Source organism: Euprymna scolopes, chromosome 6, assembly GCF_053919585.1.
Source record: "Euprymna scolopes isolate OS-2025 chromosome 6, ASM5391958v1, whole genome shotgun sequence".
NCBI classification, from domain to species: domain Eukaryota; kingdom Metazoa; phylum Mollusca; class Cephalopoda; order Sepiida; family Sepiolidae; genus Euprymna; species Euprymna scolopes.
Genome location: NC_136487.1, coordinates 156,038,824 through 156,057,660, shown reverse-complemented (window position 1 = coordinate 156,057,660; position 18,837 = coordinate 156,038,824). Strand labels below are relative to the sequence as shown.

Below are 18,837 nucleotides of genomic sequence, written 5' to 3'. Positions count from 1 at the left end.
GGAAGAGTTCCACAGGTGTGCAGTTCTAAGAAATAAGTTTTGTTCATGGACTCAAGGTTTAGGCACAGATAAAGACTGGAGGAAATTATTAATAGAGGTTTCAGCTAAACAAGTGTTTTTCATGAAAGTTCAGCAAAGGGGGGACCATAGATTGGAGCTCAGACAAGCACTTGCCATGAAAATAATAAAGCAGAAACAGGCTTGCAACATCTCTTCTGTGGGAAAGAGGTCGCAGAGAAGAGAAAAGACTAGGCTACAAAGTCTATTTTTAACTCTATCAAGGCAGAATAAGGTCTTTTTCGCCGCTCCTGCCCAAATGTGGCAACAGTACTCCATCCTTGAATGTATCTGGCTCTTATATAGATAGAGAATTGCATCAGCAGTGAGATATCTACTGGAGTGATAGAAGGATCCCACCATTTTTTCAGCAACCTTGGCAACAGATTTGATGTATGTGTTCCATTTCAGATCAGGAGTGAAGGTCAAGCCCAAAAGCTTGTCAAAACATGGAGCCTCCCCAAGACAAGAGCCATTTATTTCAATTGATGCCAGATGATGATCAGAGCGTTGATAATATAAAGATAGAAACTTGGTTTTAGATGCATTAAAACTAATCGGCCACCTCTTTCTCCATTGTACCACGTACTCAAGATCAGAGGAGAAAGAATCAGAGAGAACTTGGTCATTTATCCCCTTTAATGTGTTGATATAGATGGTAGTGTTGTCAGCATAAATGTCTACAAATGATCTTAGGATGTGATTTGGAAGATTACTGATGTAGATCAAGAAGAGAGCTTCTGATTTCTGGACATCAACCACTACACTTATGAACCTATCAGAGACAAATTTAATGATTGAGAAGACATTTCCAGCTATACCATAGTAAGATTCGCTAATCCTATGAGATATAACCGCTAGCACATCTACTGTAGAGCTAGCGGACCGGAAACCATATTGCATGCCATTAAGGTTATTTTTGCTGAGGTGGTTGACTACTTCGCTATTTAACAGATTCCGGCAACTTACTCATGACACACAGAAGACTTATTAGTTTGTACTGAGAGGGAGAAGACCGATCACCTGAATTCTTAAATACAGGACATACTGTATTCTACACACATCTCCCTATACTATCCAGATTTAATTTTCCCCTGACGTCATCAAATCTAAGTGTTTTTAAATCCATGTTGTACATCCATCAGATTATTCTCATAGTATTTTTAAATTATCAAACTATTCTTATCTTTAGCCATTTTCATGTGTCACTGAGTTATCGAAATACAAATTTTCCACATGACTTTTCATATTTTTGTATTCCTTATATCAAATGGTGAAAATTAGCCAGTATTACATGAATTTTTAACATTAAACATTCAAAAAAGTTTAAAATGAATCAAATTCGTTCTTCCAAGTTAAATTTAGGTTTTAGCGGAAAGACATATGCAATAAAATGCTTAATAACAGCTAAAATACAGAAAATTAGAAAAAAAAAAAAAAACTTATTTAGAAATCTAGTTCAGAATGAGAATTTATAAGACCGATTCAAAAATAACAGTTTGGCTTACTATCTAAAGAAAACATTTCAGATGTTACGTTTTATGTGTGAAGTTTCAGTCTAAAAAGCCCACCTTAATATTTTTAACTATAGAAAACTAAAACTTTGAAAAAGAGAAATGTGTCATATCAAAGAAAATAACAAAATGATAGTTATTTTTAAATATTCCAGGAGTCAAAAGAAAACGTTTGATAAATATTGACAAAATTAAATACTAGATTGTGAATTTCATGAAAGTTTTTTCTTTTCATAAGTCAAAAATATGTATTTATACATTTTCATCTCCTCCATCAAAATGAAATGAGTTAAATGATACAGCAAAATTGCAAGTAAATCACAAAATTTTGTGATTATCAAAATATTAAATTGACAAGGTTTTATTGAATTGTAGCTGCATTAAATGCTAAATAAAATCTTTTTTTCTTTAAAATTCAAATGTTTCTCTTAATCTTTGTACAATATATCCAAGACTTTCTTATAACATCCATATAGAAATCTATCTTTATACAAATAAAAGACTTTAAGGAAGGAGATACCTCCTAAATATTTCTAAAACATTTGCTTAAAAAAAAAAAAGTGAAAAATTTGTGGAGTCCCTGATTTTTTTTATTCCTTTTTTATTTTGTGGTTAGTAACAATCGTATTGTGCATATCTAATATTGAATTCTTTCAACAAGCAGTAATGTAAACATAAAAACATAATATTCCTCCATGTTGAGCTAAAATTGCCGACTAATATATAAAAGGTTTTTAATCTTCACTTTAAACACTATGACAAAACAGCTGTCCTGTGGATGACATATACAATTATACCCCAAATTATTCATACCTGTGTAGATTTATAATAAAATTCAAATATTCATACGTGACTATTTCAACATAAATCAACAGTTATGTAAGGCTCTTTTTAAATTAAACTCTTACAATATCAAGAATTTTATTCCATGAAACATTTTTTTTTAAATTCAATAAAAATGACAAATTCATATTCATACTTTGTACAATAATTGATTACAAAACTTATTTCACCAGACATGTTTTTTTATGGTTAATTACAAGTTCCTTAGAAAAATCCATAAGAATATGGATCCACTCTTTTTTAGTAAAATTTACACTTCTTACAGATTCTTTTTTTTGTGTTGTTTTAATATCTTTTTTGTGTTGTTTTTCTTTTAATATCTTTTCATAAAAAAAGTCTTTACTTGTTCTCAATGGGATTGAAATCCAGGTTCGGATTTGGCCAATGTTACATTAACAGTTTCATAACAAATTTGAACAGGCTTTGAATAATTATCCAAAAGGTATTACTTTCCACTTTGATGAATGCTATCCTTTTGTAACCTCATCCAGTATGAATGTTGACAAAAAAAAAAAAATGATGTAATCCATTGTGACCCCTCAATTGTCTGAAGATACAAACAAGCAGTTTAGTTGTATTCTCATTTAGACAGGATCCCATTTACAAAAGCAGTTTCCCCGTTTAATCATTGAAAAACACAGTTGATCAACTTCTGACTGATTCTTTTCTGACCATGTGATCAATGGAAAAATGTGCTGCCTTTAACATCTTTAAAACAAAGTATCTTCTCTCGCCACGAAGATCCTTATTTTTTCTCAGTTGAAATGAAGGACTTCGAGAAAACCGCTTGTTTTAATAAGTTCCTATGACAGAATTTCATTCCATATATAAAATGGAAGACTTGCATCAAATATGTTGGAAAAATGTTTGGATCATTCTACCACACAGGAAAGTACAAAACTCTTGATACAATTCTCTGCATATATAACTTGACTTATGGCGGCATTCACTTGGGATAGGTTGAGCTGGCTCCATTGATTTAACCGCATCACTCTCGACGATCAGCAGCAGTCATTGGTATGATCTAATCATTCAGGATTCCAGCATCAGACACTAAAAAACACGAGGGGCAGATAAGAGTTCCAGGTCTGGCTTTACTGTCACAAGCCATACCTTGAGTTAGCCACCTAGTAGCTGCACTGGGTTCTAACAATTTACAGATGAATTCCACATTCATCCAGCGCAACACATGGCCAAACCACCAAAGTCTCCTTTTGAGCAGAGTTTCTTTCATGCCAGAAATATTACATTTAGTGCAGATGATCAAGTTAGAGATCCAGTCTGAGAGACGAACATAGGATATGATGGAGAGATCCTCTTTTAGCAAAGGCCAGATCTCATATCCATTGAGAAGAATTGTTCTACAACCTAAAATGGAGTACTGTTGCCACATCTGAGGAGATGACTCAGCAATGGTTCTCCCCAGAATGTGCTGCTGCCATTGCACACAGAAATCACTTTTTCCATAGCTATCAATGTATACAAAATGCAAGAGAGCTATATGCTCAGTCTGTCAAATCCAAAGTAGCTGAGCAGCGGCTTGGTTCCCACCAGTTTTGGCAAATAGCAAACAGGATCCTGAACAGATGCGTGTGTTCTATCCCAACCATCATCAATGGACCTGAGGTCATCTTATCAGCATCAGACAAGGCCAAACTATTTGCCAAGAACTTTCCAGCTAACTCTACCCTCTGCGACGAAGGTCATCAACTCCCTGTATTTCCTCCTACAACATACAACACACTATCCAACATACAAATATCTGTGTACGAGGTCGCCAAACTAATCAAGAACCTTGATTCCAGTAAAGCAACTGGCCCAGACGGCATTCCAATTATAGTGTTGAAAAAGCTTCGACCAGAACTTGCCCCCCCCCCATACTTACAAAACTGTTTAAGCGCTGCCTTAAGAAGTGCTTTCCAACACCCTGGAAAACCTCGTCAGTATGCCCTGTATTTAAAAACTCAGGTGATAAGTCATCTCCCTCTCAATACAAATCAATAAGTCTCTTGGGTGTCATGAGTAAGTTACTGGAATCCATATTAAATATAGTAGTCAACCACCTCAGCAAAAATAACCTCCTTAGTGACATACAATATGGTTTCCGTTCTGCTAGATCTACAGCTGATGTGCTAACAGTTATATCTCATAGCATTAGTGAATCTCTTGACAAAGGCTTCCTTTCTAGGGCAATTGCTCTTGACATAAAGGCCTTCGATAAGGTTTGACATAAGGACCTACTTCACAAGATTTCCAGCTACGGTATAACTGGAAATGTTTTCTCAATAATTAAATCATTTCTCTCTGATAGGCTCATAAGAGTACTGGTTGATGGGCCCCAATCAGAAGCCCACAGTATTAATGCTGAAGTCCCCCAGGGGTCCATCCTGGGCCCAACTCTCTTCCTGATCTACATCAATGATCTCCAAAAATACATACTTAAATCATTCGTTGACATCTATGCTGATGACACGACCATCTATGGCAACACATCAAAGGCAGTAAATGACAAAGCTCTCTCTGATTCTCTCTCCTCTGATCTTGAGCGCATGGTTCAGTGGGGGAAGAGATGGCTGGTTACTTTTAATGCATCTAAAACCAAGCTCCTAACTTTAAATCATCAACACGCTGTTCCTCATCTAGCATCAATTGAAATGGATGGCTCTTGTCTTGGGGAGGCTTCATGTTTTGACAAGCTTCTGGGTTTGACCTTTAATCCTGATCTGAAATGGAACACGTACATCAAGTCTGTTGCCTGGGCCACTGGGAAAATGGTGGGATCCTTCTATCACCCCAGTAGATATCTCACTGCTGATGCAATTCTCTATCTGTATAAAAGCCAAGTACGTTCAAAGATGGAGTACTGCTGCCACATCTGGGCTGGAGCTTCAAAAAACAGCCTATCCTGCCTCGACAGAGTTCAAAATAGACTTTGTGGCTTAGTAGGGGATGCTCTCTTCTCTTCCCTACAACCTCTCTCCCACAGAAGAGACGTTGCGCGAGCCTGGCTTTGTTTTATTGTTATTTCGATGGCAAGTGCTCGTCCGAGCTCCAATCTCTAGTCCCCCTTGCCAATCCTTCATGATAAACACCCGTCTAGCTAAAACCACTGTCAGTAATTTCCTCCACTCTTTATCTGTGCCTAAATCAAAACGTAAATTCCATGAACATAGCTTTTTTTCTGAGAAGTGCACAGCTGTGGAATTTTCTTCCGTTTGCCTGTTTCCCACCTGTCTACAACTTGGATGTCTTCAAGTCCAACATAAACAAATTCCTGATTAATCGCCCCCTTAAGTAAGACACTTTATCAAATCTCCAATACCAACTATTACTACGATATTATCCCATTGATTATTGTACACAAAATAACCCTTATCCCCAAGTGGCTTCCAGGCCTTGATAAGTGGTGATACCCATGTAAAAAATAAATAAATAAATAAAAAAAATAAATAAAAAATAAAAAAAAAGAGTATTCTTCATTACCTTGACAGCATACAAAATAGACTTCATAATCTAATGAGGGAGGGGAGTGATATCTTCCATTCTTCAGAATCCCCTTTAATCACTAAAGATTTATCGTTATTTTCATGAAACGTGATCAACAGTTTCTATCTTTGGTACCTCTTTAGAAGATATTCAAAGAAGTAACTCATCTTACTACCACAGCTGCAAAGAACTTTCCTGTCTTCCTCTGTGTACCCAGTATCAAATGGAATTTCCATGAACTTCTGATCTGCGGAACACATTAATCAAGTTTTGTTCACTCAATTTATCATTTTAAGTTCTTAAAATATTCTTTATTCAATTGACAATCTCATTAATCCTTAGGTGGCTTTTAGCCTGATTAAGTTCTTAATCAAATATAAAATTTTTATCAATATGCTTGAGAACTTAACCTTTTATTCCAAACAAAAACCTTTGGATATCTTGGCAAATGATAAACTTTGCACGAGTAATGTTTTTCTTGGTTTGCAACCTTGGAGTGCCTGCCTCCCTACTAACTCAAACAATTCAACCTAAACTCAATGGCTGACCAATGGACCAGATTTCTTCTAGTATATATAGCAATGTTGTATTCTAAAAATTAAACAAGTTCAATATTATTACTATAATTATTGATGATCCGAACATTTCAGAATTCCACAGATTAGTTTAATTCTTATCTTTGTTGGATATTCTAATTTTGTTTAGTTTTTCTTTTTTAAAATTTATATAGAAAATGTAACCAGGAAAACGTGTTTATTAATGTTAGATAAATATATTACATTTTACTGTGACATTTTGTAGCTTACAAGCCATCCATACTAAAAATACAATAAAATTTATGTCAAAGAAAAGAATTCGCTTTTGTTTAATCTGGTCATACTCCATATACAAAGGTGTAAATATACAAGAAATAGAATGATTAAAAGAAGAAACTAGTAGTTATTGTGATTTTATTCTATCTTCTACAAAAATAAAAACTTATTTAGAACAAGTGGAAGCCATTTCCGAGCATTGCACAGACAATTGAGGAAATTAAGTATCAAAATCCCAAGAAGAAAATTGACAAGAAAAGGATCAGAAAGAATGAAATGTTAAGCAGTTAATCAATGATACAGAAAATATTTGTAAATAAAAATTTGTAAAAGTAAAATTAAAGCAATCATTGGATAAGAAACCAAACCAAAACAAATAATTAATGAGAATGTTTTGTAAAGCAATATGCAAATTTGGGAGTTAATCGCATAGACACAAGTATATTAATCCCATTGTTATTATGACATATTGCTCAATGTTTTATAAATAAAAATTATTAAATAAAAACTATAAGTATAAATCCAATTTGATACCATGATTTGAAAATTAGAAAAAAAAAAAGACATTTAATAAGCAATTTAAAATGCATTGAAAATTAAGCCAGAAAGAAACATTTTTTGTATTTTTTCCTGATGACTTTTACTATTGTGTAAAGAAAAGATGGTTTTGACATCATTAGACATGATGTCAAAATAAAATGCGAGATATTAACAAGTATTCAAATAACCATTTCTTTTGTATGTGATTATAATGGAGATTTGGTATTTGTCATGAAAACTACAGAAATTCAAAGTCTCTGGTTTTCTCATTTTAATATCAATATTATTGTTACAAGCTTTGCACTTTCCAAAAAAAAAAAAAAAAAAAAAAATTGCTTCTAAATTGGCATCTATAATATATATCTCAAACGTCTGTTAGTGTGTATGTTTGTATATCTCCAAAACTTTCAACACACGTGACCAACACTGACAAAATTGGTATCGCTTGAAAGTTCAGCCGACAAATATCCAAAATTTGGCCAAAAAGATTAATTCTTTCACTGGCAACTGGGCTGTTATTTTACAAGGAAGGGTCACTTTTTTTCATCAACATTTTTTGCAAAGTCATCATACGCCTTGCAATGACTAAGCTTAATTTGAACGGCGGCGACGATGTATGTGTTTGTCTTTTTTTTTTTCACTTCTTTTTCCTCTTAGTGTTACAGGTTTGAGCCTGCCTGCTTACTATTTTTTTCTTTTTTTTTTTTTGCACCTGTACAGGTACTTGCTGTTTTTTTAGGGGGTTGGTTAGTATTTTTTTTTTTTTTGAAACATTTTTTAGGGCTCTGTTGTCCAATATCCTTACCCCTGCTTGTTTTATATACATATATATATAAGTGAAAGTGTCTGTGTGTGCATCTGTGTGTCTACATTTCCCTACGCAATAACCGTCAATTTTAAGTCTACAGACTCGAAATTTCATATACAGGGTACTGAGATTTGGGAAAATCTATGTGATCGGTTTTCGGCCAGAAATTTGTCGATTAAGGGGTCAAAGTTCAACGATTTGACCTTTGAGAACTCTACCAAACTCCGACAATTTTCGGTCTAAACACTTGAAATTTTAGATATAGGTTCCTTGGACATGGATCTAACTTAATAACTTGATTTGAGCTTAAAACAATAAAGTGCAAGGGGTCAAAGTTAAAAAAATTGACCACTTTTTTTTTTACTCAACATACACCTCCAAACACCCGGGCAATGTCGGGCACCCATGCTACATGTTGGGTCTGTTGCAATAACAAATGAAATTTGACTTGCTTTTTTGTTTCAGTTTTAGACAAAAGACATTTATTTGTGATCTTTCCAACAATGCACAGCTTTGAACAGCTCATTTATTTCTCTGGCCATGTGTGACTTTTCATCTCTGCTGTGACGTCACCCACGTGTCTTGAACAAGTGTTTTTCTGAACACTCTTCTCTGAAGAAATCTCGAGCAACTCTGCTCCGGTTACATATCCTTTTTATCATCTCTGATTTTTTTTTCTGCTGTGATGTCACTTCATGCAGCCGGCTTGGTCATTTGCATATGTGAACTGTTATACGCTACTGCTAACAGTGCTAGCGGCTCTATTACATATTAGTCTATATCTTTCTATGTATACAAGAAAATGTTTGTGTTATAGAAATCAATATATTAACACTTATCAATTAGGTGCATAAAATAACTGAAATGAAAAATAAAATCCACTTTTACATGTATTTTAATGAAACAGAAAATCTAATTAAACAAAGAATATCTTTGAAGAATGTATTTAATAAAAGGTTTTAAACATTTAAATTATTTTATTGAGATTTAACAGAGTTTTTAATAAATTTAACTTGAAATTATCTGGTATTCATCAAATCAATTTGCCTTTTTATATATGTATTATTTGTGGACCTGTTTGGTGTAGTGAACACTTTGATTTTGGATAAAGTCTTCTATGGCTATTTAACAGTGTAATGGAGTAGATAAAAATGGATTTTTTTCTCAACAAGTCCCACATAGAATCATGCATTGTTCGAGAAAGCAAGAAATACAAAGCTATTTCACACTAAAATGTTTTGCATCAAAACTGTATACTTTTCAAAGATCAGATTTCTTCTTCCACAAATTATTGCAGAGGCGATTTGCTCCCAAACAAGATTTCAGCTCAATTGTCATGTTAGCAAATGTCATATTTGTATTTTATAACAGCGATTAGTTACAGTTTGCAATCTGGTTTAAAGTATTTAAAATTAAAATCTATTCAGCTATGAAAATACATTTGTACCTTGAAGCAGGAATCTTCCCCAAGGAATAAATTTGAGAACTCAATTCTCTTAATCATCTTTCCTTTGGTAACCACTGCACTTTTTCCTTATTTTAAAAAGAAACGTTGCTTTTTATTACATCATATTGGCTGCGTATACACGTATTTTGCTGTGATATTGCATTATGAAAATTACATGCTTAGTATCTTGTAGAGCTATAATTTTAATAAATGAAGAGATGATTACAATATTCCTCTCCTGATTCTGTTCTTAAATTTCGATACAATTAGATCCTGATTCCTTTCAAGTTTCTAAATATTTACTTATAGTTTATTTTCAAATCATAAAAACCATGTAATGTGTATATTTTTGCACAAGTAAAAATACAAGGGGAGGGGAATGAGGGAGTACATTACACAAAAATATCTTTCAACTTTATATAATTTTTTTTCCTGGTAAATTGATGGAAAATGGCGATTTGCTAAACTGAAATTTTCATCTATATTTTTTTTACTTATGCTATTTTGCCATGTCATTTCTTCTGGCTTATATTTTTGTTTTAATAATAGTTTAAAAACAAAGATTTATCATTAGTACTAGCAAAAAAAAAAAAAAAAATTTACACGTCCATTTTTTTCGATGCGCACTTTCTTCTCTTCCGAGCATGTGATGTCCTTTTTCTCTTTGCACACACTTCCTTATTTGCATATGCACCTTTTGCTGCTACTACTACTACCGATGCTAATCTCTTCACAAGCCAGCCATTCTTTGCTACTGCTGATATTTCCTCACACGCTCATATGCACTGTCTTAGAAGTGAACAATGAAAAAAAATTTGACTGTTTTCATACAATTAGCTGAAAACATACAACACCCCATGAAATTTTTTTTTTTTTTTTAAATCTTTAACTTTCGCAAAAAATGTATCACATAAATGCATTTAATTCAACTTTAAAATCAAGGACATATGGATACTATTGATGCTGTGTAGCAACTTAATCTTTTGAAATGCTTGAATATTTAGCCATTTTTTTTCTAATTTAAAAAAAAAAAAAAATGCATGAAAAAGAATATTTTCTGTTTTATATTTCTCCTTGCCCATTTATCTGTCCAATCCACTTTTTCTTGAAACTATGTGGCTGAAATTTTGTATGGACCTTTGTTATAAGGTGAAGCCAACTAAGTATTATGGTATCAGTTTGATGTAGTAGTTACAGATTTATCTATATATTAATATGATAGTGTGTTATTTTCTGTCACACTTAAATTTGGGTGGTTTAATTGTTATGGACTTCCATTTCTTATAAATAATTTTACTAAGAATTCTTCCTAAATTTTGGTTGTAACTGATGGCACTCCAGTAATCTATTTTTTTTTTTTAATAAATAATTTTATCAAGAATTCTTCATAAGCTTTGGTTTCGGTTATGATTGAAAGAACTCGTTTGTTTATATATATATATATATATATATATATATATACACACACACACATTTCTTTTCATAAGTTTTTTATTTCAGTTTCAATTCAAGCTAATGCCTCAAGGATATAGTTTTTATTTTTTAAATCGCAACTTTATAATACATATATCGATAGAATATTAACTCAATAATACATACAAAATCTGCAAGAATTAAAATATATTTAAGCATACTTTACGACCGGGCTGTGCTGGGCGTTTGTGCTAGCTAAGATAAATACTTTTGCAGTTTTAACAAAAAAGCTCAGAGCGTCTCCATTTACACTGAACGTGTACAGAATGCCAACATCAATATATTACATATGAATGAGTCCCCTGTGGAATTTCCACAGGTCCCGCTAGTAAGAATTAATATATAAAGCAAAAATTATCACAAATTTCACTATATTCAACCAATAATTTGGCGTAAAGCATTCATTCTAAGTCAATGCGTTATAACTTTTGCTTGTTTTTAACAAGCAAAAAGTCTAGATAAATAAATTTGTAAATAAAATAATTTTTTCAAAATATTCTACAATTTTATTTACTATGAACTATCATTCAGAATGCCGAGGTTTAAATTATCATTCCAGGGCTTTATGTTTCAATGAAACAGTCACATTTGCAAGTGAGTTTTTTCAAGTGACAACTAGAAATAAAAATTTTTTTTTTTGTGATTATTGGTGGGGAAAAAAAAAAAAAATCTTCCAAAACTCATTATTGAGTTAAAAATGTTTTTTCAATTTTTTTTTAAAAACTAAAACCAGCAAAAACAAAATTATTTAAACAATGAAAGTTTAATAGAACAATATACTTTTTTACGAAAGCTGTTTCAAAAACATCTGAAGAAATTCAAATGTTTATACTTTCAAGTCTCAACATAAAATTTAGAATTGCACTTATCTAAAAAATAAAAATACAGAAAAATCTGATGTATGTACTTGTCACGGAACGAAGATGTCATATTTCAAAAATTCCAAGGATTTGACAAGTAATTTTTCTATTTGTCTAGTAATTTTTCTATTTGGCTAGTAAACGAAAATATTTTGTTGTCAAAGGTCAACTAAAGAGAAATTTGTCTGTAGAGTCCTGTTATTCAGAATTATCTTTCAAGTAATATTACTCAACTTGATCATTTCACATATTAAGATTAGCTCATCTAAATAAATAAATGCAAAGGTATTTTTCACTTGGCCAAACTATTCATATTGAAATTCTATAATGCAACAAAATACTTTCAAATGATTGAAAAAATTGCCAAACACAAAGCTATATTTCATTTGCATATTTTAAACAGTTTAATGTTCTCTATAGACCATTTGTGATTTGATTCTCCAATTTTCTTTATACACATACATATATACTAGTAGGGAGACCCGATGTTGTCCCGGATAGAATGAGGATAGACATGCATTACACCCTCTCATACTTTTGTCATTAAAATCGGTGAAATTACATTTTTTTTTTTAATCAAATCGATTAACTGCTCTAGTCCCCCCCCTCTCATGTACCGGGAAGAAGCTTCATATGTTAACCCACAGTGACAGTCTACAATACATTGTAGTCTACATTACACTGTAGAGAATCTGTTGATTGTTTGAAATCATCTGTAACTAATGACATAACTTAAAGTTTGAAATGAAAAAGTCAAGTATCATGGTTCATTTGTGCTCTAAAAAGAAACATTAGTTTTGAACACGCCCCAGTCTTATAAAAGAATCTACAGTTGATTTTACAGGCTAGACATCTCTGCTTGTGTGATGATGAAACTTCTCAAATGCACTTGTAATGTTAGATTGTATAAAACTGTTAACTTTTTTCAAAATCAGACTTCCTTCTTTAAGCGGAGTTTTTTTTTTTATTTTTAATACTTATCAGATGCATTCCGATACAAAACCGAAGTAAGAACACTCCTAAACACATCAAGTACCTTCATATGAGAAAGAGAAAAATCAGTCCAGAGAATGAACTTTTACAATGTTTTTTTGGGGTGTATGTGTGCATATATATATGGCATAATCACGATGACACGCCAGTTCTTGTTTGATCATTGAAGTTAAGCAACATTGAGCCTGGCTAGTACCAAATGGGTGATCATTTGGGAATTCTAAACACTATGTACTCTCTGCTTATCTCGGCATCGTTTCCAGTCGTCGTGAACTTCCACTTGCCACTGGTATTTAATAACACCAACTCAGGAGAGATGGGGTTGAAGATTGCGCAACTCTTGCAGCAAAACTTTCATGCGCAGTGAGTAGCCATGGTTGCTCAAGACTAAAAGAAGCTACTTAACATGATAATATATTAAATCACACTATGGCCATCTGTGAAATGAAAATCATTTGTTTTTCTGTAAAAGTAACAGTGATTGCTGCCTGAAAATTGGGTAGTTTTGCTAGTATTAAAATGTTTCCAGTTTTAAGTTCAAAAACAAAAATATATTATAATGGAAAACCAATGTAATCAAATGGGACAACTTTTTGGGCATTTTCTTTTTCTTATTTCAAAGGAGAAGGAATAAATTTTACTCGTTTACTAAGCTTTGTGATATTCTCTTTGATTATCTATAATATAAATCTCACCTGTCTGTTTAAATGTATATAAATGTTTGTATGTCTGCCTAAACTTTTGATAGAGACGACAGATTTTCACAAGATCGGTATCATTTTGGAGCTCAACCCTTCGGACGACATATCGAAAAATTAGCCAAAAACATTGATTCCTTCATCCTCAACTGGGCACTTTTCTACAGGGAGGGTCGATTTTTTAGCTGACATTTTTTGCAAGTCATTCAACCCTCGTGTTCACGACGTTGCTTAAAAGGCGTTATTTCGACCGCCCATGACGTCACAACCACAGTAGACAGTTTTTTTCCATCTCTTTTTTCTCTGGCGTGTTACGGTTTAGAGCATGCTTACTACTTTTTTTTTTGCTTAACCAACATCCTTACACACACCACTTTCTTTTCTGCCTTCACGTCATGAGTTCGAGCCTGCCTGCCTACCTACTACAACTTTTTTGCTCAACACACACCTCCAAACATCTGGGTAACGCCAGGCACCCAGGCTAGTTAAATATAAATTTAAAACACTAAATACTAGCAAGCCGCCCGGCATTGCCCAGTCCTAAAATACACGTAAATATTATATTTTAATTCATGCAGATTTATTATTACAGAGCCAATTCTCTATTGATTATTATTCGATATCTACAGAGTGGGCAAATTAAATGTTACCATTTTTTACATTCTGACGATTTTCAAAATTAAAGATTTTTTATTTCATTTTCAGAAATATCAACTAAACACGGAATTCTCACCCCAATGGATCGAAAGCAACATACTGTGGAGGAGAGAGTAAAGATCGTAGAAGCATATTTTGAATCAAAATCGATAACCCACACTCAGCGACGATTCACAACTGACTTTCCAGGAAGAAATCCTCCAAGCAGACTCACAATCAGACGTCTTCTGCTGAAGTTCAGAAAAACAGGATGTGTAATCAATGCGAATAAAAAACATAGTGGTAGGCCAAGGTCTACAAGGACAGCCATCAACATGGAGACCGTGAGGCAGCATCTGGAGGAATCACCAAGAAAATCAACCAGACGTTTGTCACAGGTGACCTCCCTCTCAAGGACCACTGTTCGATGCATACTGAACACAGACTTTCATCTCTTTCCCTACAGAATTCAAATTTGGCAAGCTCAGATAGCAGCAAATAGAGAAGAGAGACTAACCTTTTGTAGAAACATCAATCAACGCACTAAAGATTACCTCAGTTTGTTGGACTTGATTTTTTTTTTTTTTTCTTTTTAGTGATACAGCACATTTCCACCTCATTGGACATATTAATAAGCAAAATGAGATTCTGGGCCCAAGCCCAACCTCATCAGCATGTCATTTGCCCTTTGAGTGTTGAAAAGGTTACTGTGTGGTGTACCATTGGCTGCAGAAGACTCATTGGACTATACTTTTTTGAAGACGAGCGTGGTTGTCCAGTGACTGTCAACACTGATCATTATGTGGAAATGTTGAGCAGGAAATTTATTCCTGCTCCTTGGAGAAAGCAGGGAGTCAATATGAATAACGCCATTTACCAGCAGGATGGTGTGCCTCCAAATTGCTCAAATGTGTTACTGAATTTCCTCAACGAGTACTTTCCTGGAGATAGACTCATCTCACGGTACACAAACAATCCATGGCCTGCCTACTTTCCTGATCTTTCTTATGCTAACTACTTCCTATAGTGTACTACAACAACCCACAGACCATTGAAGCCCTGAAGACCAACATTCATCAGGAAATTTGAAGAATTCCTCGAGATGTGTGGCAATATCATCGCAAACTTCAATGTGCGTGTTGCAGTTGTAATCCACAGAAGAGGAGCGTGGATTGAATATGTCATCAATTATTGAACTGCGGAGGAAACAAGAGCAAAGTGAGAAGACTTTATCAAATTTTAATTTTATGTTTAAACTGTAAATAAAATTGAATAAATGTTCATTTTGAAAATTTGTGTTCGATTAAAAATGGTAACCTTGTATTGATGATTTCAAAAGTTATAAATACGACTTGGGTACCATCTGCTAGAATCGTAACCAGAACATTTCCAACTTTATTTGTTAACTTTAGTTGTTATTCATCTCTCCAGTATAATTACCATCTGAACTACAGACAAATGGATACAAAAGGTTAAAAATGAAGTGAATTTAAATTATGAAGGTTTAATTTTGAACAATGCACAAAAGAAACAGCAGGTGTAATATCTTATTTCACTTACCCTACCATGGTCAACTGTTTTGTTTTCAATTTTGACCTCTTAATTTTGCGAGCTACAAACCAGATCTAAAGTGTGTTATTGGTTCGAATAGCCTATACATCAAATTTCAAGTCTATAGACCAAATATTCTGAGACGAGTTTAGTACAGACTTTTCGCATACACACTGAAAAGGTAACTTTTATAAATATATGCAAATACATAGGTTTAATAATATATGTTGGGAAACGCTTTAGTAAGAGTTAAAAATATTTATTATTTAGGAAGGAAACACAAATAGAGGTGAGAGTCTTAATCTACGGAGTTTCGAAGAAATATTTTCCTTCTCGTCAGAAGAGAGGAGTTAGCAAAACGTGTAAAGAAATTTTTCTTGTAAAATATTTAATGAAACTAAGTATGAAATGGATTATACCAGCATGAAAATGAGATATAGAACAATGAAACAGATGGTGTGGGGTAAGAAGGAAAAATGGTTTAACGTAAGAGGGTGTTCCCAATGTTGGTGAATACAAAGTCCAGTGAATCCAGGAAGTTCATGAAGGTAAAATATCCAAATTTGAGGTAATCCGAATGCATATCGTTGGAGTTGAGGAATGATCCAAAACAAATTTCTGAGTGAATAGGCACAGATAACGTTCAGGGAGAAAAGCGAAGTTAACCAAAGAGTGATTTGAAAGCGTAGAGAGAATTAGCATGCAGTGAACAGAGTTTATTTCAGGGAAAACCCAATAACCAAGGCCGTTCAATACTGTGGAGTGAGGGATGGTGATCTGGTTGTCATAACAAAAAAAAAAAAAAAAATAGCAATTGGGGCAGTGGGTGGGGGTGGGGTGGTGAAGTAGAATAGATCAGTGGATATGATTTGGTGGAATTTTTATATGAAATTCTAACTTATGCAGAATGTAGAAACTATGCATTAATAGAATTCAGCATAAAAGTGAAATGAAACCAATCTATTAAGAAACCATAAAAATGAATAATTAACTTTAGTTTTTCAATGGGATATGCAAATTAGTTAACCATGTAGTCGCTCGCATATCTATGACTGAGTATATTAAAGTTTGCTTTAATAAATATTAAATAGAAAAAGTAAGGTTTTAATATCAATGTCAGAACAAAAAGAAAAAACTCAACTGTATTAGGTATATATTGATTTAAGAGTTTTTTGGGGTTTTTTTTTCCATTTCAATGTCAAACTAAAGCATATTAAATACATATGTACGGCAAATCACGTTGACACACCGGTTCTTGTTAGATCACCGAAGTTAAGCAACTGTCTTGTCAGTTCAACATGAGTGAACAATTTGCGAATTCCAGGTGCTGTAGATAGGAGGAGGTTGATGACACTTCTCTGCAAAAGTTGCAAAAACCTAATGTCGTCATCTTCCCTAACGGGGATATACATGTGATTAGGAACTGCTTGTGAATTTCATGTTCCCATGGAATTCCTATTTTGGGGGAAGCCGATTAAAGCGTATAGGGATAGTGCAGTTTCCATTTTTTCATATTAAAAGATTGAACATTATCGTTGCAGATAAGTGTATAGGATGATTATATAGTTATTTTTTTTAGAAACCATATTCAGTACACATTCTACAATCTGAAATTTTACTTTAAATTCATAAATTCTTCATATTCATGGAATCTTTCATTAATTCCTATAATACTGCTAATTAATTTTATATATTCGTATGAACAGATTAAATCTTGATTTAAAAATTTAATTAAGAGAAATATGAAATATTCTTAGCAAATATAACCAACAGTAAACAAAAAGTCATGTGAAAATTTCACTGTTGCTTTCATAGTCATATCGTTTTTTCTTAATGTAAAATTCTTATAAACTACATATATTTTAAATAAAATGAATTTTTAAAATTTATTAGATTTAAATTCTTTCTCAACGAAACACATTTGAATTATTCTGACTACTATTCTCATCTTAAATCTTATTCTAACATTTTTGGCGAATGTAACCCTGAACTTCAAATGCATCTTGTCAAACTTAAGACTCTAAAGAATTTTGAACCGAATCTTCCATATAATCTATAAGGAAAGATTGTTCGTTTAGTCTGCCATGACCATATGGAAACAATGTTTATTGTATTTTAGTATCAGTTGCATCAGTTTTCTTTTTTTCAATCAGCAAAAAATTGAATTACTTAGAACCAATTTTTTTATACACTTAACACTTTCATAAGTTCTAAATGAGATTTTGTGGATTAAATAAACAGTTCAGTTTGAAAATGCACTCAAAGAAGGCGGGAGGTTACATCGGCTGAAACATTGTGAAAATAACATTTAAGATGAATGTAATTTGAATATTTCAATTATTGATCCTCATCTAAAAAATTCCATTATCTAAAATAAAATCTTTTTATGATAAAAACGATTGTCAGCTAAATAATGTTCAATTAAAGAATTTAAATGAATGTCGCTTTTAAATCAATAAGACAATTCTATTTATGTGATTTTGGAACAATTCATTTTGAAATGGTAACATCTTACATCACAGTCCACAATTATATTTTTACATTTTATCGATCAGATACTTTTTCTTTCTTTTTTTTTTTAATTGGGTAGGGAGGTGATAACATATGTACAAACAAGGGTATAAGTAGTATATTTTTTTCAATTTTTTTATCAGCTTGTTCAAGCTGGGGTTGGGTCATCCTGTCGGATACCAGGCATTTACCTACTATCTCATATTCCAATGGAGAAAACATTTTAAGAGTCTAACCATCCTTTCAAGTGCAATTGTTTGAATCTCTCTTGCACTGGCTTCACCGGATATATTTGCCAGGTAGTTTTTGAAATGAGTCCAGTTGCTTATATAATTACTGGAATGATAGAGATCTTTTAAAGATTCCAGTTTTCTTTATAAGTCATATAGAAGATTTTGGTATCTCGTTATCTTTACCCTATTACTATAATAATAATAATAATAATAATAAAGCTAACAAGGACTTTCTAAATAGAATTGAGTGTGGAAATATGAGAGTAGCCAAAACATCAGTAGTTGTCCTTAAAATACTGAACGGATTTATTCTATAAAGAAAATTCTTTATTTCTATTTTTTCTTTACATTTCAGACGATGTGCCTTCTATTTTT

The 18,837-nt window shown here is 32.8% G+C and overlaps 1 protein-coding gene and 1 long non-coding RNA gene across 15 annotated transcripts in view; one reads left to right on the top strand and one right to left on the bottom strand.

The window, feature by feature from the left end:
• LOC145278072 (uncharacterized) overlaps positions 1–14,720 on the top strand; it is a 48,272-nt gene extending 33,552 nt beyond the window's left edge. The window contains exon 3 of the long non-coding RNA XR_013868331.1: positions 14,237–14,720. This is a non-coding gene — a long non-coding RNA (uncharacterized LOC145278072). The remainder of the gene's footprint in view (positions 1–14,236) is intronic.
• Positions 1–18,837, bottom strand: part of LOC145278069 (uncharacterized) — a 373,119-nt gene that overhangs the window by 185,008 nt on the left and 169,274 nt on the right. The gene's annotated exons all lie outside the window — the stretch shown is intronic.